This window comes from Manacus vitellinus, unplaced genomic scaffold, assembly GCF_001715985.3.
Source record: "Manacus vitellinus isolate BGI_N305 unplaced genomic scaffold, ASM171598v3 scaffold_2_pilon, whole genome shotgun sequence".
Taxonomy (NCBI): Eukaryota; Metazoa; Chordata; class Aves; order Passeriformes; family Pipridae; genus Manacus; species Manacus vitellinus.
The window spans coordinates 29,457,688-29,477,772 of NW_021940208.1; the positions used below are offsets into that span (position 1 = coordinate 29,457,688).

Consider the following 20,085-nt stretch of genomic DNA (forward strand, 5'->3'; position numbering starts at 1 on the left):
ACACAACAGGAACTCACTGAAGAGAATTAGATAATAGGTGCTGAGACTTGGGTTTTTCCCATCATCAAGATAAAAATCCTATTTTCTTCTCAGCACTAAATGAGAAGGCTCACACTTGGTATCAGAAAATGTGTGTATATTTGATGCTTGAGTCTTGGAGAGGATTTAAAGAAAACCTCTGATAAAACACATTCTTTTCAGGGGAGTCACAACTATCTCTTTCCCAAAGCTTTCAGAAACTTGAAACATCTTAAGGTAGTCTTACCTTTGTATGCCTCCCTATAAAACTAAATTGGGAGGAGTAGGTTAGTGCAGAAAGGAGAGGTTTAGCAATGCATATAATGTAATCCATGGCAATTGAGTAACTCTGCCTTTCATCAGTAATAGTGCCTTATTGAATCTAACCTCATTAACAGCACAGAATTTCCCACAGCATTTGTAAGAAATATCAATTTTGCAAATTTAGCGTTATTTGATCTCACATGCCATCTACACCATATCTCCTGAAGCCATTGTAATCTTATACTGAAAAAAATAAAGTCATAGAAGCAATCATTCTCCCAGCCTCTAAAACACAACCATCTTGTCTATAGTGAAATATATATTTTTTTTTACATTACACTTTGAAAAATAAAGAGCACTTAATGTCTTGTTTTGTACTAGTAGAGCCCATCAAACTCATTATTTCTATTTAAAATTCGATGAAACAACATTCATAAACACCCTGAACACAGACATACTAACAGTAACTTAAGTACGAGTAATTGTACTTGCCTACTCTGCATTAATTTTATTTATCACCAGTTAGCATAACATGTAAGAGTCCACTAAGTTCAAACGGTACCATATTAGGAAGCTGCACTAAATCATTTTTTAACTGATAGTAACTAAACAGGACTTTTCTCTGGAAGTGGTGATCAGTTTCTGAAAGCAGGTAATGTACAATTATGGACAGATTCTTCACCTAAATTAGTCAGACATTAAAATTATCTCATCTACTTTCCTTTTTTCATAGATTCTTACTAAGTAGTACCGAGGTTCCCATCCATTTTAAAAACAAAACCAGAAACAATGGTATTTCGGTCTCTGAAAATATAAGAGGCTTCTATTTTCAGTAAAATAGTGCTGCTTCACATCAGCATGCAGGATCATTACAATGTCATTACATTTCACAATCATTAAGAAAATGGAATTTCCAGATTAAAAAAAGGGCAGGCACAACAATCTGTATATTTCCTCATCAGATGTAATGGACAAAAATTAAATTATGGCAATTTAGACTCAAGCTCAATAATTGTCTCCCTGTCTATGCACAGAAGACAATTTTTCATTCTTCTCTAAAATAGCTGCATCACAGAATCAGCTTTTAATGGAAAGCCCCTCTATCTATTGCTGGATACTAGCACTATAAATACTTACTGGAAATAAAGTGTTGAATAAATTGTAAAGCTGTAATGGAAGACTTGTTTTCTTTCTCAGATTGACTCTCAAACACATGTGCTAGCCATAATCAACAGTATGATCCTCAAATATTAGCTAATAAAAATGACAACAGAAGACATGAGAATTAAGGAAAAAAACACTTAGAAAGGCAGAATAATATTAAAAATATACCAAAACACAGGAAATCATCAATACAAAATAGTCAAAATTATATATACAGCTTAAAAGAATCTCAAAAGATTTTATTCCTTTCTTACCCTAAAGAGCATGGAAAAACAGAACTTCATTCGTCTTCTCTATTTCGTGGGAAACAAGTTTCATGTTTTCATCTTGATAATTACTACCTTTATCTTTCGTGCATTATAGTCACCATTTCCAACTGAAACCAATGCATTTATTAACTTAAGCAAGAAGGATTTGGGCTTCCAGTCATTAAGAACTTCAGAAATATAGGTTAGACTATCTATAATTAGCATTCCTGATGATTTAAACATGGTTTGATGATTACTAAATTCATCATCTTTAAATAAACACTTCTGACTCAGCATCAGCAGAATAGAGACATTTTCATCAACTAATTTGGCTTAAGACTTTTTGGCAAGCATGAATAGGAAAAAACCAATAGCTTTATAAGATCAGTGAAGGCAGGAATAGGCATGCAACTATGTTAACAAAGTAGAAGGGAAAATATTATCATGAAACAGAATACAGAATTATTGCAGACAATTGTTCCCATACCCCAGTGTTTTGCATTTTAAAGTGACTAGTCAGTAAGCAGACATTACATAGACCAAAAAAAAAAAAAAATCCTTCTCTAAGTATTCAGGTAAGGGAACTACCCATTTTTATTATTATTAAATACTAACATGCTTTAGAAGTCACGTTGTATCTTGTAGAAGCTTACAGAGCATAAAATGGAAAACATTTATTTCCATATTTAGTGGTCAAAGAGGATGAAGCTAATGACTTCTGAATCAAAGATGTAATCCTATAATGGAGCCACAATATTCAATTGCCAATGATGAGCAGGAGACATCTCAGGAAGTCACCTGCTAAGTGAGCTAGGAAACAAAACACAAATGAAAAGCTCAGTGTATCCATAGTGGAAGAATCTACAAAGACTGAAAGGACATGTGCTCATTATGATCCTCAGCAAACAAACAAAATCCAAAATCAGACACAAGAATTATTTTATCAGTTCACTGTAGTTGAGAGCTCAGACCTTCCCACAGCTCTCAAAGATCTGACCCATATTCAACGGCCAGATCCAGAACATGACAGTTCATCTGAATTAAAAAAGTCTATTTCCAATACATTGGTGCCACACAAGGCTGACTGTCAATCTTCCTAAACCCTCACAAAAAGATTTTTTCAAAGATGAATAATCCTTTACACTAGGTTTATTGATAATACATTCCCCCCCACCCCACCCCATAATTGCACTAGAACATGAATCATTTTGCATATCAGGTCTTAAAGTCTGTTTTGTCTAGACTCCTTGGAAACTTGGTTTGCATAACACGTTCTTTCCAAAAGACTCCTCTGCTGAAATTAATATCTGTTGGTGTGTTTTTTTTCTTTACTTATACTAAAGATGAGGCACTTTTAGTTTCAAAAACTCAGTCTAAATTCTTTTATCTTAAGTTCAGCAGAGGACGCTTCCTTCCATCTTCGTGAGGCAGGCATTCCAACCTACATATTTTAAATTAAATCATTCTTTCCAGATTCAGTAACCCCCTCAGCTTTTATATATTGCATTAACTTATTCCACATTAAGATATCAGAGACCTTTAACTCTCTTTTCTACTGTGTTACATCAGTCTTCTGCTACTAGGCTGCATACCATTCCCCAAATAGCACAAGCCATTCCGATTTTTTAGCAGTATGTACACATGAAGCAAACCATTCCTCATTTTCCCCTACATCAGTTGCTTTAAAACAGATGAGACCTTAGAATGATGCCAAATGCCTAATACGAGCTTCTTCAGAGGTCTGACCTCATATTAAAAACAAAATAAATAAAAAAAGTGACAAGTATGTCTGTACTGGGTACATGAATATGGTTGAATATACTAGCAACCTATTTACACACTGCCTGTGACATTTTGAAACAGCCTCACAGTGAAGTATCTGAAGCTCCACAGAGCACAAGAGCATCAAACATTTATTCACAGAATTGCTTTAAGTATCTTTCCACTTTTCCTGTTTTTTTTGCATTAGGGCTGTTTTGATTTTTTTGACTGGTAGCTATTTCCTCCAGCCAAATATGTGGCTGAGAGAATTCAAAGTATTTTTTTAAAAAACTGTCAACTTGCGTAAGTTTAGACAGTATTACTAAATAACAGTTCAAGTATCTAGAAGGTTTTATGAATGATGGCTTTTATTCAGATGAATTTTTTTACATCATTATAGACAAACTTATTACAGGCTTAATATGATTTGCAACCTCCACTAAATCAAAAGAGAGAGCTATCCCAGGAACTTAATTACATGCTGCTTGTATGCATTTTGCTTTAGGGTACACATGCGTGGAAAAGGCTTCAAGGTCAGACCTAGGACCCTGAATTTGCCTAAATTTTCTCAAAACGAAGTTCAACAATAATAAATAAATTACAATATGTTACCAAAAAGATTTAATTAACAATCTGAAAATCCACTTAGTAGAGGTCTAGAGGGGGAACAATGTTATTGTCCTACACCATGTGCTTACTTAGAAGTTGTATTTTAAATCAAGTTTTATCTTCTAAGTTATATATGTTCAAAGTTAGTTATAAATGGTGTAATCTCAGACTTCTGACTTTCTGTAAGCCCCAGTACCTGTAAGCCTTTGGACTGAAATTATTTTCCCTTATACTGCAATTTCTCTTATGCATTTCATCAGCACAGGACATTTGAAAACTGGAATCAGTATCTCCTGAAGTAGATGATCTCAGATGTTCAGTTTGAGTTTTAGTAAGGAAAGATTTTTCAAAGAGCCTCGGCATCTCTTCTCAGACCTACATCCCTTTATTAGTAGCTGCCAAATCCAGCAGCCCAACAGAAGTGCCACAGCTCCAACTCCCTGTCCCAAGGTCCAGTCCAGTAGCAAGGCTGAGCACACACTCCCCCACAGGCACACACAAAAACACGTGCACAGCACAAAAACACATGCACAGCGCACACACACATCTGGCAACACAGGTCAGTGCAAACTCAGCACTTTGGTAAACACAGGCAGCACCAACATCCTCCTCCGGGCTCCTTTCTGGTCAGGGTAAAAGTCCATTAGGAGAACATGTACACATGTACACACACACACACACACACACACACACACACACACACACAGAGAGAGAATATAACCAGCCCCTGTAACTGGCCTTGCTCTCAGTTTCCCTAACAGCTATCCCCTCACCCTCAGTCTGCCCAGCTGCCAGCACACGGCACACAAGCCCCTGAGGCCCCACTCCACATTCTGGTACTCAGACCCCCTCACAAACATGCACACACTCACTACAGATCCTAGAATCTGGCCTTGGACCGTCTACCCAGCTGGTCCCCAGAGCTGTAGGCCTTTGGTTACTTCACGCACAAATATGCGCACAAATGGGGGGCATGGCCAGAACCCAGAGTCTCCATAGAACTTGGCCTGGACTCCCCCCCTCGCCACCTCCATCAGTTGTCTCATGTACATGCACACATGTTCTCCCGGGACTTCATGACCATTCCCGAGTCTCTTCTCTTACTGCCTGGCTAGTCCTGCTGCACAGTCCCCAGCAACCACACTCCGGCACGCACACCCTCACCTGACCCAGCACACAGGCCCTCGTGACCCACAGTCAGACTCGAGCTGCTGGCACTGAGACCCCCACAGGCACACACAGTATGAACCCCCTACCCTTAAACAATTAGAGTTTAATGAGACTGTGCTGGTGAGAACAGGGCATGGCCAGACAAACATACTGACCAGCCACCTGCTTACACACAGCCAGCTCACTTTATCCTTTTGCTCTCTATTTTTCCCATGGTTATTCATTCCCCACAAAATCACTGTCATCCTTTCTTTCGTCAACCTTGCTCCCTCCCCCAAGCATCCCATTCTGAGCCATGTACAATCACAAAACATTCTTACCTGTGTCTACCCCCTTCCCAGTCTGCAAGCTGACCTCCATTTACTCAAGTGTCACCCAGATTACAGGAGGGCTGATGATCTCCAGTGACAGCCCTGGCAAGAGCCAGGTCAGGGGGCTTATTTCTCTGACAAGGTTACCAGCGCTCCCCCGCCTGCTGCTGTGCCTCAGGGCTTTGCTGTGCACATGGAGACAAGCCTTTTAAATCACATAACCTATCACCTTAATATTTCCAGGCTGAACATCCAAAGCCATTCTAAGAGTATTTATCAAAGCCATGAAAATAACATTTCAAAGTTCAAAGCTAGTGTGTTTGGAAAAATCATCATGCTCACCACTTGTTTTAAGTTGTGGGGTTTTAGATTAAAAAAGGCATATCATTTATCAGATTTACTGACTCAAGTTGTTGCTCTTAAGTGTCAGGTGCTTGCTCATGTGTAAGCAAGCTCTAATAAACGTTTTCCAACAGTTATCAGGACACTTAAGTAATACAAAAAGCACCACGTACCTTGTTGACCATATCATATTATATTTGCTTTATAAACACTCATGACTGTTAATGTTATTGCTAAGCAACTGCATGATCTACGATACAGTATTTGCATAGCACTGTCTATCAGCAAACAAATGACTCTGAAACCTTTTACTTCACAATTCACCGAATTACACACCTAACACTTGACAGATTTAAACTTTTAATAAATCATCAAATCACTGGATGACAAAAAAACCTCATTCACCACTAGTATTTAAAAGATTTGAACTGTAAAGAGATTAAAAAATATGGGAGGTTTGGATTGTATGGGAGATGACAGGGAAGCTGAAGTTTTAATTAGACAGCAGCTCCACAAGGCAGAAGCAGCAAAACTGAAGACATTATCCAGAATTTGTAAGTGCCATTTTATGCCTAGGAGATGAGGGAGGGAACTCATCCTTCCTCACCTAGCAGTTACAGCAGCTGCAAAGACACAAATCTGTTCATGTACAGAAAAAAGAACAAGTCAAAAGAAAAAGCATTAGTCAGAAAATGGAAGAGGAACAAAGAGGAATCAGGGCTGGTTTTCTTATGTTACAAGTGAAAATCCACCCTCTTCCACTGCTTCCCCACATACTGCCTTTTCCAGTAAGCCTAATTGTGTCCTCCTCTACCAGTACATGGGGCACTCTTACAGATCCCTTTCCATTTCCATTTGCACTGAAAAGCAAGCTTTGCTTTTATTTGAATCAAAATCTTGGTGTTTCCAAACTATTTGATCCCAATGACACAATTTACAATTTGACAAAACAGCTACTGTTACTGTATTATTATCAAATTATACTCAATGCTGCCCTCCTCAAGTCTCACTGTTAAATGGTTCATTGCTTTGTGCAAAACACTTTACAGATAGACATATTCTAGGGGAGCAATGAGCTTGGCCAGACAAGCTGAGTGAGGGAACATGGCTAGGCAAGCCCACTAAGGGCAAGCAAAGCAGGCTCTTGTAGGGGAGCAAGATTTTCAAGGCCAGATTTCAGTCGGGGGCTCTGAAAATCTGACTTAGTAAGACTGCAATGATGAATTAACCCATATGTCACTGCTGTGGAAAGTTCAAACATTCACTAAGAGTCAGCACATCACTTTAAATGCCCCATTCCTCCATGCAAGACAGCACCACCTCACTTGAATGGTGTAAGCAGCCATACGCCAGCTGAACAGAAGGAAGAAGAGCTCACATATTCCCATTCATCAGGTCAAAACAGTGGGTAATTTTAGAAATACTCCACAAGAAACACATTTAAAATAGACAGATGAATGACAGAAATTTGGAGTGGTGGGTGAGACTACAAAAATTCTCATTACCAAGTGTCTGGAATTCAATGGTCTACTAGTTACAGAATCATCTGAATATTTTTTAGGCAGGTTTTCTAAGCATGGAGCTTCAGAAAGTCTATGGCCACCCACACTGCCATATGTTTAGGTTATACCAGACATTCCTAACAAACTGCTGTATTTTTTGGTTTGATCCTTCCTTCATCATTATTGATTTCTCACCTGTGCTATTACTGAGGAAGCTGTGGCATTGCTGTTTGCAGCCTAAAGCTCAACATGGACATAAGTGCAAAAAATCACGCACAGGAAGACAGACAATGGATTTAAACTGCTTTTACATAAACACTGACCTCTTAGCATAGCTTGTGAAGGTTCTAGGACAGAGAATCTCTTTCCTGTATTTAACATGAGAGAGGAAGTTTCAGTTTGCTTGCAATGTCAACATGACAACAGTTGGGGCAAAGGGAGGAAGAAGTGGCAAGAAGGATGTCCTACCCACAAAGTGGGTTTCCAAAACAGAAGAATATTGCTACCCTTTTAAAAAGGAAAAAAAACTTCCAAGGCAATACTCTTAAAAAATTTTGGCTAACAGCAAGAATTAGAAGTAGAAAGAATAAGGCTGAAGAGAAAGGACACAACTCCTGACCTCTCCAGCCCTACAATGTCTATTTAACATGCACTGCATTAGGAAAAAGACATTCCTAGTAGAATAATTAAATAATAGCTTCTTCAGGTTAAATAGTTTTATAAAACAATGCACATTTAATATTTATACAGTGATAGTAACTGGTATCATACAGGCCTGAAGTCTTTGTGGATAATGGACTACACATCAGCTCTGTCTCTGGGTTAAAATTACAGTGTTCTAGAGAGTACAACTCTGAATTTTTCCAGGGAGAGCCAGGGAATACAGAAGGAAATGGTACAAGACAAACAGACCCTTCTAAGTATATTATATATGCTTACTCATATCAGTCATGGATTTTTAAATTGTATCATAAAACCACATTATTTTTCAATATATTAAAAATAAAGTGAATGGAAACAAAGCACTCACCATTAGTGTCAATGGATAACTACTCATGTACTAATAGATTAGGATAATTTTAATATTAGAATGTGATAGTGTCAAATTTGTACTATTTTAATGCCATTACCAAAATAACAAGATGGACGAAATTTAACACTAAGTCCTGACACATCCAATTATGCTAGAACTTGGGATATCACCATAACATGAAGGCATGAAAAGAGCCTTTTCAAGAAGTTATCATTAGATACATGTAATAGTTACACATGGTCTAAAATTCTCAGAAAGAAATATTACAAAAATAAGAGAATTTTATCCATTTCTTTGTTGATGATCAGAGAAACCTGAATTTTAAAATCCTCGAACTGTTAAGGTTTCTAACATCACCAAGTGTCTGTTACATCAACATTATTTTAACTATTCTTTGTTCACTCTCATGCAAAATCACGAGTGCGATACTAAGTTCAAAGTATACGTATGATAAAAGGAAAACAAAGTCTTTACAGCTCAAATATCATTTCCTATACTTACTTACACTTTCAGTCCTATTTTAAAAGGCAGTCAAACAGGATTGCAGTGAATGACTTCAGCAAATTGTGATCCCTTTACTGTAAAAACTAACCTGCTAAGAACTTTTAATTGGTCTATGTAACATCAAAGTAAGCTCTAGGAAAAGGATTGGTAGAAAACAAGAACCTCAACCTCAGATTTGCATTAGCACAATTCAAAAGTTACAGTCAGGCTGCATAAGATGTTATGACATGTAACCACACGAGCAGAAAGTACTTATTTCTGCCTGTGAAGCACCATCTGCAAGTAATAAACTTCTCTCTCTTATTCTGGCCTCCAGATATGTGACTAATGGCCTTTCACACAAAGTTGAATGGCCTTTCATACAAAGTTGAAGGGGGTGCCAAGACAAACCTGGAGTACTTGTATTTATTGTACCAAGTCCTACATAATCATTAAGAGTTCCCAGGAACTCTTAGCCTCTCCTGAAAGTCTGTATCTTGCTTCTCCCTACACGTGCCCCAAACTACAACATCTATTCTAACATGCTGTAACAAACAGGTTTAGCATAATCCAAAAGCTGTTAATATGGCCCAGATCTCCAGGTAAGATATTAGAACAGACCCTCTTAACAGCACTAGCACAACTGCTTAACACAGCATTTGGAGAAAAAGCAGTGCCCTATGCACTGTCATCGTTCCAAGCAAGAAAGATATCAAATAAGCCTGTTTAGAGTTGGAAGATATCCTGTAATTTGCAAGACAAATACAGTAGATGACTATGTCTACCAGAAACACCAGCATGCCCTTCAAAGGCACATCAGCTCACAGTGCATAAACCAAAACAAAGATTCTTGAAAGGTTAAGATACCACAAGTCGGTAACTGTTACATAGTACCTGCCTATTCATAAGGACTACAACATCTCCACAAAAATTCAGTAGTCACCTCTCAAGGAGGCTGCACTGCATAGACAGGTCCTCTGTTAATGCCATACAGAATTCTTATACCTTCTCCACAGAGGACTCTATCCTTGTGTCTTCCAACTCAGGATGTTCTACAATTCTATGAAATTGAGAGTGGTATTAATGACTTCTCTTGAATTCTTAGATGAGTGAAAGGTCTTTTTTTATGAAAAATCTTTCTATAGATGGCCTCAGAACTCAAAAGTAACTTTGCAAAATAGAAATCTTCAGTTGATGCTCTTGTAAATACAACACGAAGAGAAACAAGTCAGCATTTGAATCTACTTCTAAAGCAAAAAGGATTTCCAATTTTTTTTCCCCTCCAGTGGGACCTTTGATCTTTATCTTATATACTGTTATGGTTGTGACTAAGAAATACTCAAAGTCCACCATTCTGAAGTTTCGAAAGTACTGAAAAATTAAGTTGGTCATGTTAGTTCAGTACCATTTCCAGAGGACACGATTCCCACCTTCCTCTAGCCCTAGACCACTTTATTCCAGATTCCTCTGAGCTAGCGTTCAAGTACTAAGCCATGGGAATGGCAAAGCCACCTCTTGCTAAGTAAACCTAGTGTTGTTTTGTAAAACAAAGAAATGCCTTCTAGAAACCACATTTACAAATACTTGTTCTGAACTAGGCTTGCACACCCTTAAATTCATTTACAACCTTCATCTTTAAACAAGCTAGTAAGATACCTGTTCATTACTGCAACAGCTACCACAAGCAAGCAGATTCAGCAACTTATTTCTTTAAATTCCACAATTTAAGATTGAGAACTAAAACCACCAAACACCACAAATGGTTTAGAAATCCACACTGCTTACATAAGCCATCTCTTTAACTTACAGCACACATCAGTGACCACCAAAACCATGCTAATACTTTATTTAAAAATGAACGAATTAACTGACTTAATACCTTGTTAATCAGTCTGTGCTCAGCATTTAAACCTCACTGCCCTTACAGAACAACAGCATTCAGGTCAAGTCAAAAAAGCAGCACATAAGAGTAACAAATGGCAAAAAAAAAAAATATTCCTACGGCCCTATCTAATGACAGAGGGGCACCATTGCTGGAGGAACTGATCACTGCTCCTTGTGAGGACAAAACCATTACACATTAGTGTAGAAACATCAAAAACTAGATAAATGTGATATAGTAATATGGTTTTAAAAGGGAAAAAGTTATTTTAAAGCCTTTAGTTAGTTAATGAGTAGATGCTGGGTTTGATGGTCTTTAAAGTCAGAAGGAAGAAATGGAAGTTTTGACTCCCCACAGCTGTTTACAAAAGTCATATTCCACACCAACATGCTCTGTCTGTAGAAATATAGACACAGATATGTATCTGCTGATATTATAGACAGACATAGACATATAATCTCATTTGCACCACAGAAAACTAGACCCTATGCTCTTGCAGGCTGCAGGAGTCTGGAGCTGACACAAGTCCATGCTTTTAACTTCATGAACATTTTAAAAGATACCAAGAGTAATGGTTTTGAAGCTACAAAAAACAGTATCCTCTCTCACTGAATGACCTCACTTTAAAAGTAGTCATCTGCATCCTCAACCCGACCTCCTTATAACCATTGGAATAGCTTCCCCTGGAATCCTTGCAGAACTTGTTATTTTAGTCTGTTATCTGCAGGCAGTCATGTTAGTTGCTTTAGTTTGAGCTTTTTTTTTGTTTTAGCTTTCATTTTAAAGGTCAGTATGAGTGTCTAGCGCTATGAAGCAGTTCTTTAAGACATCTGTATTTAATTCACCACTTCTATATACAAAAGCATAACATTTTATATAAAACATTAAAAATTTGTGTCTAGTTCCCTTACGTGTAAGAAGGGTTTCATTTAGCAAAAGGCTAACAAACTCACAGTAGAAGCTGTCCCTAACGGCATAGTAAAAAAACACCATATAAGCAATTAAATATTTAACACACACACACAAATCTTCCTACTGCCTTTAGAGAAGGAGGACACTACTAAAAACCCAGTCAAAAAAATAAGCTCAGTGCACTAAATAAGACAGGAACAAAGCAACAGGGGAAGAGGGCTTATTAAAAATAGGTGGTCTTCACAAGTACAAATTATTCCTTTCTAAAACACCTCAAGCTGTGAGGAAAAAAAAGCCAACACGGTACAGTCCCCAGTCTCTGAAGATAATTATTTTTGTGCCATGTTAAAAAGAAATGTTGTATCACATATTATACTGTATTTTAGTCCCAAAACTCTACATTAGTGGGACTTTTGTCATAACAAAATCTTTGTATGACAGCCTATGCTTAAGTCAGAATTTTGAGGGAAAAATTTTTAACTTTAGGTGCAAATGAGGGAATTCAGGTTCATTTGGGGTGAAGATAAAAACCCTTGCCTTATAAACCAAATTAATTATGTTTGTACTGAAACATCATCCATGGGTCTCATTTAATAAGCCAAGTCTCCTTCTTGGCACAGAGAGAAAAGGGAGAAAATAATTACATCCTGAATTTTATACAGACTAAACTGATGTTTAGGTTTGAGGAGGAAGGTTAAACCAGCATTCATAGCACATTTCAGTTGCTGTAATTTTAGGTTAAAAGACAAATTCCTATATTTGATATAGGTCAAGGCTTTATTAAGTATTGAGATTAGTGTACTTTGTAAATTAGGTTATGGATCATACTGAAAGCAGTGAATTTTCCAGGTTTATCTAACCTGCAAGGATTCTCCAAATGGTGGAGGGAGTTTGCTAAGTAAATAAAGTCTCTTAATTGTACCAGAAGCTAATGAGAAAATACAGGAGTGAAGAAGGGGGAAACAAATATGGAACTCTGGCAGTTTTATTGTATTTTTTTTTTGTTGGTGTAGAAAAAAAAAAGTTCCTGCAAACAACAAGAACATCTGCCCTGCAGCAAGCCAGTCACTACATGATTTACTCCAGTGAAATCCACATAAAAACAAAGCTCTAAGAAGGAATGACCTGAGAATAACTGAGTATCACATGCCCATGTCCGACAGGGCTATTTACTTTACGAAGGGCTTACACAATGTGGTTCTCAAATATCTCCAATCTATAAGTCTGCATTCTGTGCCAAGAGCCAAATGTGAACAGCTAGTCAAGTCATAACATCTTGTGTATAATTTGGTATCTACAGAAAGGCAGAAAGGAGAGTTTCTTTAGAAAGTACATTGACTCATAAAGCAAGCCAGATTTTGAAACAGTAGGTGCTTGAAGAGGGACACAAACCAGATGGTAATCCAGGGTGACAAAATGTGGCAATACAAACCATTCACTGCTTAAGTGTAACAGGAAGTGAAGATCTGACATTTATCTCGGATAAATCCATTCATACATAGCGTTAAAGCCTGTAGAAAAATGTTGAACTTGCAAACTCGTAAGGAATGGGCAAGGAGCATAGCCAGCCTTTTGCATCATTATTGCATTGTTACCAAGATTACAGTTTTTAAAAAGTCTTTGAAGGAGGCAGAAGATTAATCTGAAACAATAACTTGAGTTCAACTACAGAAGGAATTTAGGTGTTAACATTACCTGGACAGATAAGCAAAATGCCCTGTAGCTGAAGTACTGCCACACTGGAAGCACTGGTTTGACTGCAAGCCATGGAGATATCATCAAGTCTTCCAAGTAACATGTATCTTTGGAGAACAATGACGGGGCTGACATGGGGACGAAAGTTTCCTTGATTTTTCTTAAACATTTATTGTCTGAACCAATGTAGCATTACTGTTTGCCATTCTCATTTGCAAAGTTGCTTTATTAAAAACACCAGTTCTGAGCTAGTTAAAAAGGAAGTATCAGATAGACCTGACTAGTGTACTTGTTCAAAAGGGATAGATGGGAAAACTCTCCAAAGCAGATGCAAGTATAGGGAAGAATAGCTAAAAAAGTTTGATAATATTTAACACTAATACAAGGGAACGGATTCCTAGAAGATATCACCTGTACAAGTATAAAGGGAACAAAAATAACACAGAAATCACTTCTTGGAACACCCTCAGCATAATACATAACAGAACAAAGCACCATTGTTCAAAAAAAAAAATCAAATAATTACTTTGTGTGCTTTGTAAATATGGCTTTACAAAGTTCAGACATCAATTAAGCAATTTATGAAAAATATTAATTGTATTCTAGGATACTATAAAGGTAAAACTGATCAGTGATTAACACAAGAAAAGTAAAAAGTTCATTGTAGCATGTTCTCTTTTTTACATGTACTCTTTATTAGGAAAGAAACTAATGTAACTTCGTTCTTTCTTTGAATGTCCCTACTCCAATCAATTTTTTTAACCTGTTTCTAATTTCAACCAGTTGCCAAAGATATACACGCTCTTAAAAAGTTACATACAAATAAACGGACAAGTCCAGGAGCCCTTCTAACTTGTCCCTACTTTTCCCTTAAAAAAAGCTGTAGCATTAATTCAGGTTTTAGACACCATCAGGTGATAAACACAACCAGTGCCCAAGGCATAATAAAAGTACTTTATTATACACCAGAGAACCTAACCACAAGCTATAAATCTGTGAGTCCAGACTTTACTACCATCATTGCTTAGAGCGGGGGGAAAAGGCTTAGCTGCTTCAGATGGCTTTCTGTCAAGTCTACTGCTTGATAAGGGAGAGTACCTACATTAGCTGGCTGCTTACTAGTCCAATTCCAGCACTACTCCAGTATCTATCTAAGCCTCAATTTCACTGTAATCGTGAAGTCACCGAGAAACATTCCATGTGTACACAGGAGTTGTGCTGATGTCAGCTGTTCTTCATTTACTGTTACATACTTCAGTCTGATTTCATCTCTCCATCGCTTATACACACAAAGACTTTGCAAATTAATTTTTCATGCTTTCTCATCTAACAGAAAGTACTTCCAGAGACCAGGAAAACATTTTTTTTAAAAATATACCAAATTTTACTATTCTGAAAAGTTACAAATGCATGCCAGCAGCAGGTATGTAAAAATTCCTCTGAAACACTCAAACAGACAAGTGTGCTTTAATATGGGCTCTAAAGTAATTCCATTTGGTGAATAAACCTCAATTCAAGTCAGGACAAAGCTAAATTTTGGGGAAATATGTATAAACCACATTTCTATTTTTGAAAGTCAATTATGATCACATTAAGTCCAATTATAACCATAAAAGTTTTGTTATTTATTCAAAAGTCATTTACTTCAGAATTACAGAATTTGGTAAGAGGAGGTCAGATACTGTTGAAATTGTTGAAGTAGTTACTGATAAGAAAATCACCCCAAGCCACATGCCCCTCTAACTGTTTGTGCAATCTGCTACAATCCTCCATCAGGATAAAAAACGTTATTTTGCCCCTGTAAAAGTGATACCATTTGTGCAAGGTATGATTTCTTCACTTACTGTTCTGTAACAGTAGCCTAAAACCCACGCATATTCCTGACCTCCATTTCACCAGTACACAGAAAAAGCAAGAAACTCCAGTTTCTACCAGGGAGAGAGCAAAGGAAAGCCCCTCATCTGAGTGCAGATCAAGGACACGAAACAACATGATACAGCACAGTTCAGGAGAACAGTACATTTATATTCTTTTGAAAAAATTTACAAGTGATCAGGTAGTGTCACTGTCATCAGCAAAAGAATCACAAACTTAGTATGGTCTTCAAAACTATTTTTTGAATAGTTAATTCATCATGCCTTCCATGACATTTAGACAACCCAGCTTGATTGACAAAACCCAACAATTCCTGCAACAACCCATGAACTCACCTCATGTTGCTGACATCAACTTACAGACCTGTCTTAGGAGCCGTGCAGCCGCCAATTCTTCATAAAGTCCATGCAACAAACAAAACTGGAAGGGTTCAATCATTTCTTACCACTGCTTTCAGAAAATGCCTTTTTCCAGCTTTCTATCAGAAACACTTTTTCTGAACTGACCCCTAAATCACGGTCATTCTTTCAAGGATCAGGGATTCTCTCAGGTCTGGTAAACCAAGGTATGAATCTCCTTTCCTCAATTAAAAATAAGATCAGAAAAAATATTTTTGTCACTGCTACCTGCTCAAATCCCAGTGTCCTACAAACAGGACTGAAAGAATAAAATCCAACTTAGAGCACACCACTGCTAATGAAACCAGCCTGGCTTTCAGAAACTCCTAGAAAATTGTTGATATTTTGTTACCACCTCCCTTCCTATAAAGCAAGGGGACAGCAACACCTAGAACCTACACTCCTTAGTCTCACTTTTTTTGTTTATAAAAATCAACATAATTTGCTGGTTTACAAAAGGAATACCTTTTGATACATGTCCCTTCCTGAAACTAAACTTACAAAGCATCTCTCACACAAATGACAAGTTCAGCTCCGGCTGAAGTAGCAACATCGGTGAGACTTCCCCCCAAATTTCCTGATCTTTACAAAATACTTCCTCACTCTCACAGCATCCTGTAACAGAGAAAGAGCTGCAGCATAAGCCACAGAGGGTGGACAGAAGGTGAAAAGAGGAAAGCAAAACTTTCAGGTTAAACAAGATAGGTCTTCTAGGATAGGAAAAAAAGAGCTGTCAAAAAACAGGATTTTATTGACTGAATCTGAGGAGGAGCTGGCATCTGGTCAAGAAGATATTAAGGATCACATGAAGTGAGTTAGGTAGCTCAAATGCTGAAGGAAATCTTAAAGAGAAAAGAAAGAGGAAAAACAGGAACACTACAAAATTATTTTGTGAAATTCTGTTAGTACTGGTGATTAAAAACCTCTAAAACTGTACAGTGTTTTTCCATGTTTGCTGGCATTCTGGAGTTTATCCAAAGAGTCACTTAATACTCATACAATTATGTTAAGTACAATATAAACAAGAAGAAAATTGTTTTAGACATCTTTATTATTTAATAACACAAAGGCAGGAGTTATTGCTCTAAAGATGTATCAAGAACCCAGGATTCCAGCTGTAAAACTCAGAGCATGACAGTAACACATTAACACAAGGTGATAGACAGGAAATATCAAAATACTAACTGTAGAATAGCAAGAGGCTTTTTTGTTTGGTTTTTGCTTTTGTTTTGGCGTGTTTGTTGGGTTTTTTCCCCCTAATTGTGATGGGAAAGAGTAAAGTCATTTTAGCAACTGAGACAGTAACATGAGAAACAGTTCTCAGTGCCCCTGTTTTACTTTACTGTAGGTATTCAGCATTCGTAAGTATTTGATGGTCCTCAATTTACCTTCTGCTACAGAACAAAATGACCAAAAACTGTGGCTGAGGCAAGTACACCTATTAAGCATAAAAGATATCAGACCTTAATTGGACTAGAAGTTAGAAAAACAGGTATTTTCAACTAAAAGCACTGCTGGCACAGATCTCTAGCCACAGATGTTAGTATTCATTTCTGAGACTCACAGATGTTCAGCTTTTGACTTCTAGATTACTCCTGTTCAGCACACAATTCATGTCTGTACCTATAACAACTACTCAATTTTAATTTCATCACATACACATTTCCACATATTATAAGAAAATAGAATTGAATTCGATACATTAAACTGATTTCTTTTTAAACTTCTAAGTTCACAAGTGTTACTGTGGTTGCATAGTTAAACACATGCATCAGACTATCAGTTTCTAAAAATACCATGTTATAAATTCAGCACTTTACTTGATAACCACAGAAGAAGCAAGACAAAGAAGTTTGATATTCACAATAAAAAAAAATATTAAAAAGCCATCCAACAGAAAGCTAAATTTCAGAAAGTTCAGTGAAAATGGCTCACTACATAAGTATGTACTTAAACAGCACCATCTGAACAATTATTTTTAGAATGTACTAGGACTGCAATGCATTCCAGCATAGTAAGAAGTCACAACTGCCATGAAGCAGTAGCCTCAAGGCTATATTAAGACTATTCAACAATTTAAATAAGCTAGTGAATAAAACAAAAGATCTAGGCATTAGTTAGAAAGTAATGTTTTGTGGTAACTGATTTAAGAAATTAATTGGATTCAAGCACAAGCATCTGACTAGTTTACTCCAATTGCCAGAAGCAGAAAACAGAAAAATAAAAGTGCTCTTTACCTACTGCCAGAGGGTCTAGTTCACACTCCTGCCACCCATTCTCACACTCAGCTCAAGAATAAAACTTTCCCCTTTCCTAATCTAAACATTAAAAGTCAGTCCTAGTCTTCAAAACTAATTTCCTATAGTGAGAACAACAAAAGTACATGGGCATGTGCATGTGTTGTTCACTACTGCCAAACATAAGGTTTTTATTTGAGATCTCCCAAGATATTTAATTAAGTTCAGCTACAGAATACCTTAGGGAGAAAACAACTGAAAGCTTTCTGCTTTCTAACAAATAACTTCTCACTCTTAAAGCAAAAGTTAAGTTTTTTCCACTTTCATAGCTCTCAACACTTCCAACATACCTTTTTGCAACATAAAACCACAGGAAACCTCAAAAGATGCACTACTTCCCATTTTGCCCATTGTGACACTTTGGCTTAAATTTATTTTTAAGTAGACCTGGAGAGGTAGAAGCCTAATTAAACAGCATTTTCAAAAGAAGCTTTATTAATATTATTTCTAATCATTTTAATGTAAGTAGAAAAAGCTTTACAAATATAACAGTCTTAACCACAGCAGAACCCTGTTTCACAGATTCACGTGGCATCTCCTATGGAAGGGACAGCAAGATCCGATCACATTATTAGACCTGTAAACTCTTAATCTTGGATTTACTGACTTATCTTCAGATAGGAAGATGCCATGTTTAGGTTTTATAAAAGTCATCTATATGACACTGTAACAAAAGGAACGTGGGAGGCAAAACGTTTCCTAAAGAACAATGCATTAGAAGTAACTTTCTGCCTAGGCCTCCATTTCTGGGGTGGCTCTGTGTGATGGAAAAAGGAGTCATTTCCCATTTTTGTCAGGAGATCCTGCTTAAGGAAGGCCAAGATCCAAACCCAGTCATCTTCCAGCAACATAAATGGCTGTCAAGATCTTCTGCTGAAGGCTTGTGATGCAGTATAAAGGTTAGAAGGTGTCCTGAAGCAATTTGGAGGGAATGAAGAGGGAGAGAAGAGTCACGAGATGTATCAAAGTAATAATGCACGTAACATAGTTCCAAATGACTTCAACTCAGCACCAAAGAGGAACTGGTAAAATCTCCTTCGAATTTCATTGCCAGTTTTCAAGTGATTCCTTTTGCTAAAAATCAAAAGGGAATTTAGAATAAACTTCCTGTGCCAGCAACAACATAGCTGGAAAAAAAAAGGTCTGACTGTGGGCTACTGATGTTTGCAAGGAAGAGGCTGTCACTCGGCACAGCATGAAGCGAGAAAAGCAGAATTTACCTGAGTTGATTCCCTTTCTTTGGGCCTGAGGGATTGCTGATCATGTGGGTTAGCAGCATATCCCCTTAAATCAGGGTATTCCAGTCTCTTTCCTTCCCATGGACAAAGGAACAGGATTTTACAAACCCAGCAGCCACAGGCTCCTCAAAAGGAAGAATGTATTTACACATTTAGAACTGGAGAACTTCTTCAGTGCTGGGAATTCAGTCAGATTTCAAACTGATTGGGCAGCTTCCACCTTACAGCACATTCAAACCTAGCACTAGTGTAAAGAGACAGGGAGGAGAAGAAAATTGCATGGCTATGGGGCCATACACAGTCACTGGCCTTATCTTGGCCCCAGTCACCAGTTTCTACTTGATGTAGTTTCCTGTCTAGAGAAGGGTCACACCAAGAATGTCATTAGTGCTTCACAGAACTGAAGTACAAATATGACCCATGGACAGGAAGCTTATACAGAGGCATAAAGAACATTCTTTCCAAGTGCTCAGAGTATTTTTTCTCCTCTCTCTCTCCCCCACACTTTTTCTTTAAGCTGCTCACATTCTTTCCCTCTCTCAGCCTAGAGAAGTGGAAGGCAACATCAACAAAAAAATGCACAGAGAAACACCATAAAGTCCATCCTTCACACCTGAGCGGATGGCAGTTCAAAGGGGCCCTACCTACCTGCAACCCTGTTGTTTGCTTCAAGAACTCTGTTTGCCCAAGGAAAAAGAGACGAGCAAATCCTGGAAGCAGATCCTTCCCCAAAGGAAGTTTCTTTCTGAGTCTGCAACCTGGAGATTTTGCTTGAGACTCAGTCCTCTGAGCGGATTCTTTCTTCAAACTCTCACACTGGTTCTTTACTTTTGTGGGCAGCTGGAAAAAGAATGAAGCCGTAGGCTGAGGCAGGGACTCCATA

At 37.6% G+C, this 20,085-nt stretch overlaps 1 protein-coding gene across 3 annotated transcripts in view; it reads right to left on the reverse strand.

Annotated features, from left to right (window-relative positions):
- The window catches only part of TSC22D1 (TSC22 domain family member 1), a 91,870-nt gene that overhangs the window by 34,499 nt on the left and 37,286 nt on the right, over positions 1–20,085 (reverse strand). Inside the window, exons 2-3 of one of the 3 annotated variants that reach the window (XR_003915907.1) lie at positions 19,851–20,042; positions 16,750–18,876 (exon numbers count right to left, since the gene is read on the reverse strand). The exons of 1 other annotated variant lie outside the window; for it this stretch is intronic. The gene's annotated coding sequence lies outside the window, so the exon portion shown is untranslated. Of the gene's footprint in view, positions 1–16,749; positions 18,877–19,021; positions 19,039–19,850; positions 20,043–20,085 lie in introns of those variants that run through there. One more of the 3 variants, XR_003915908.1, reaches the window with a different exon arrangement.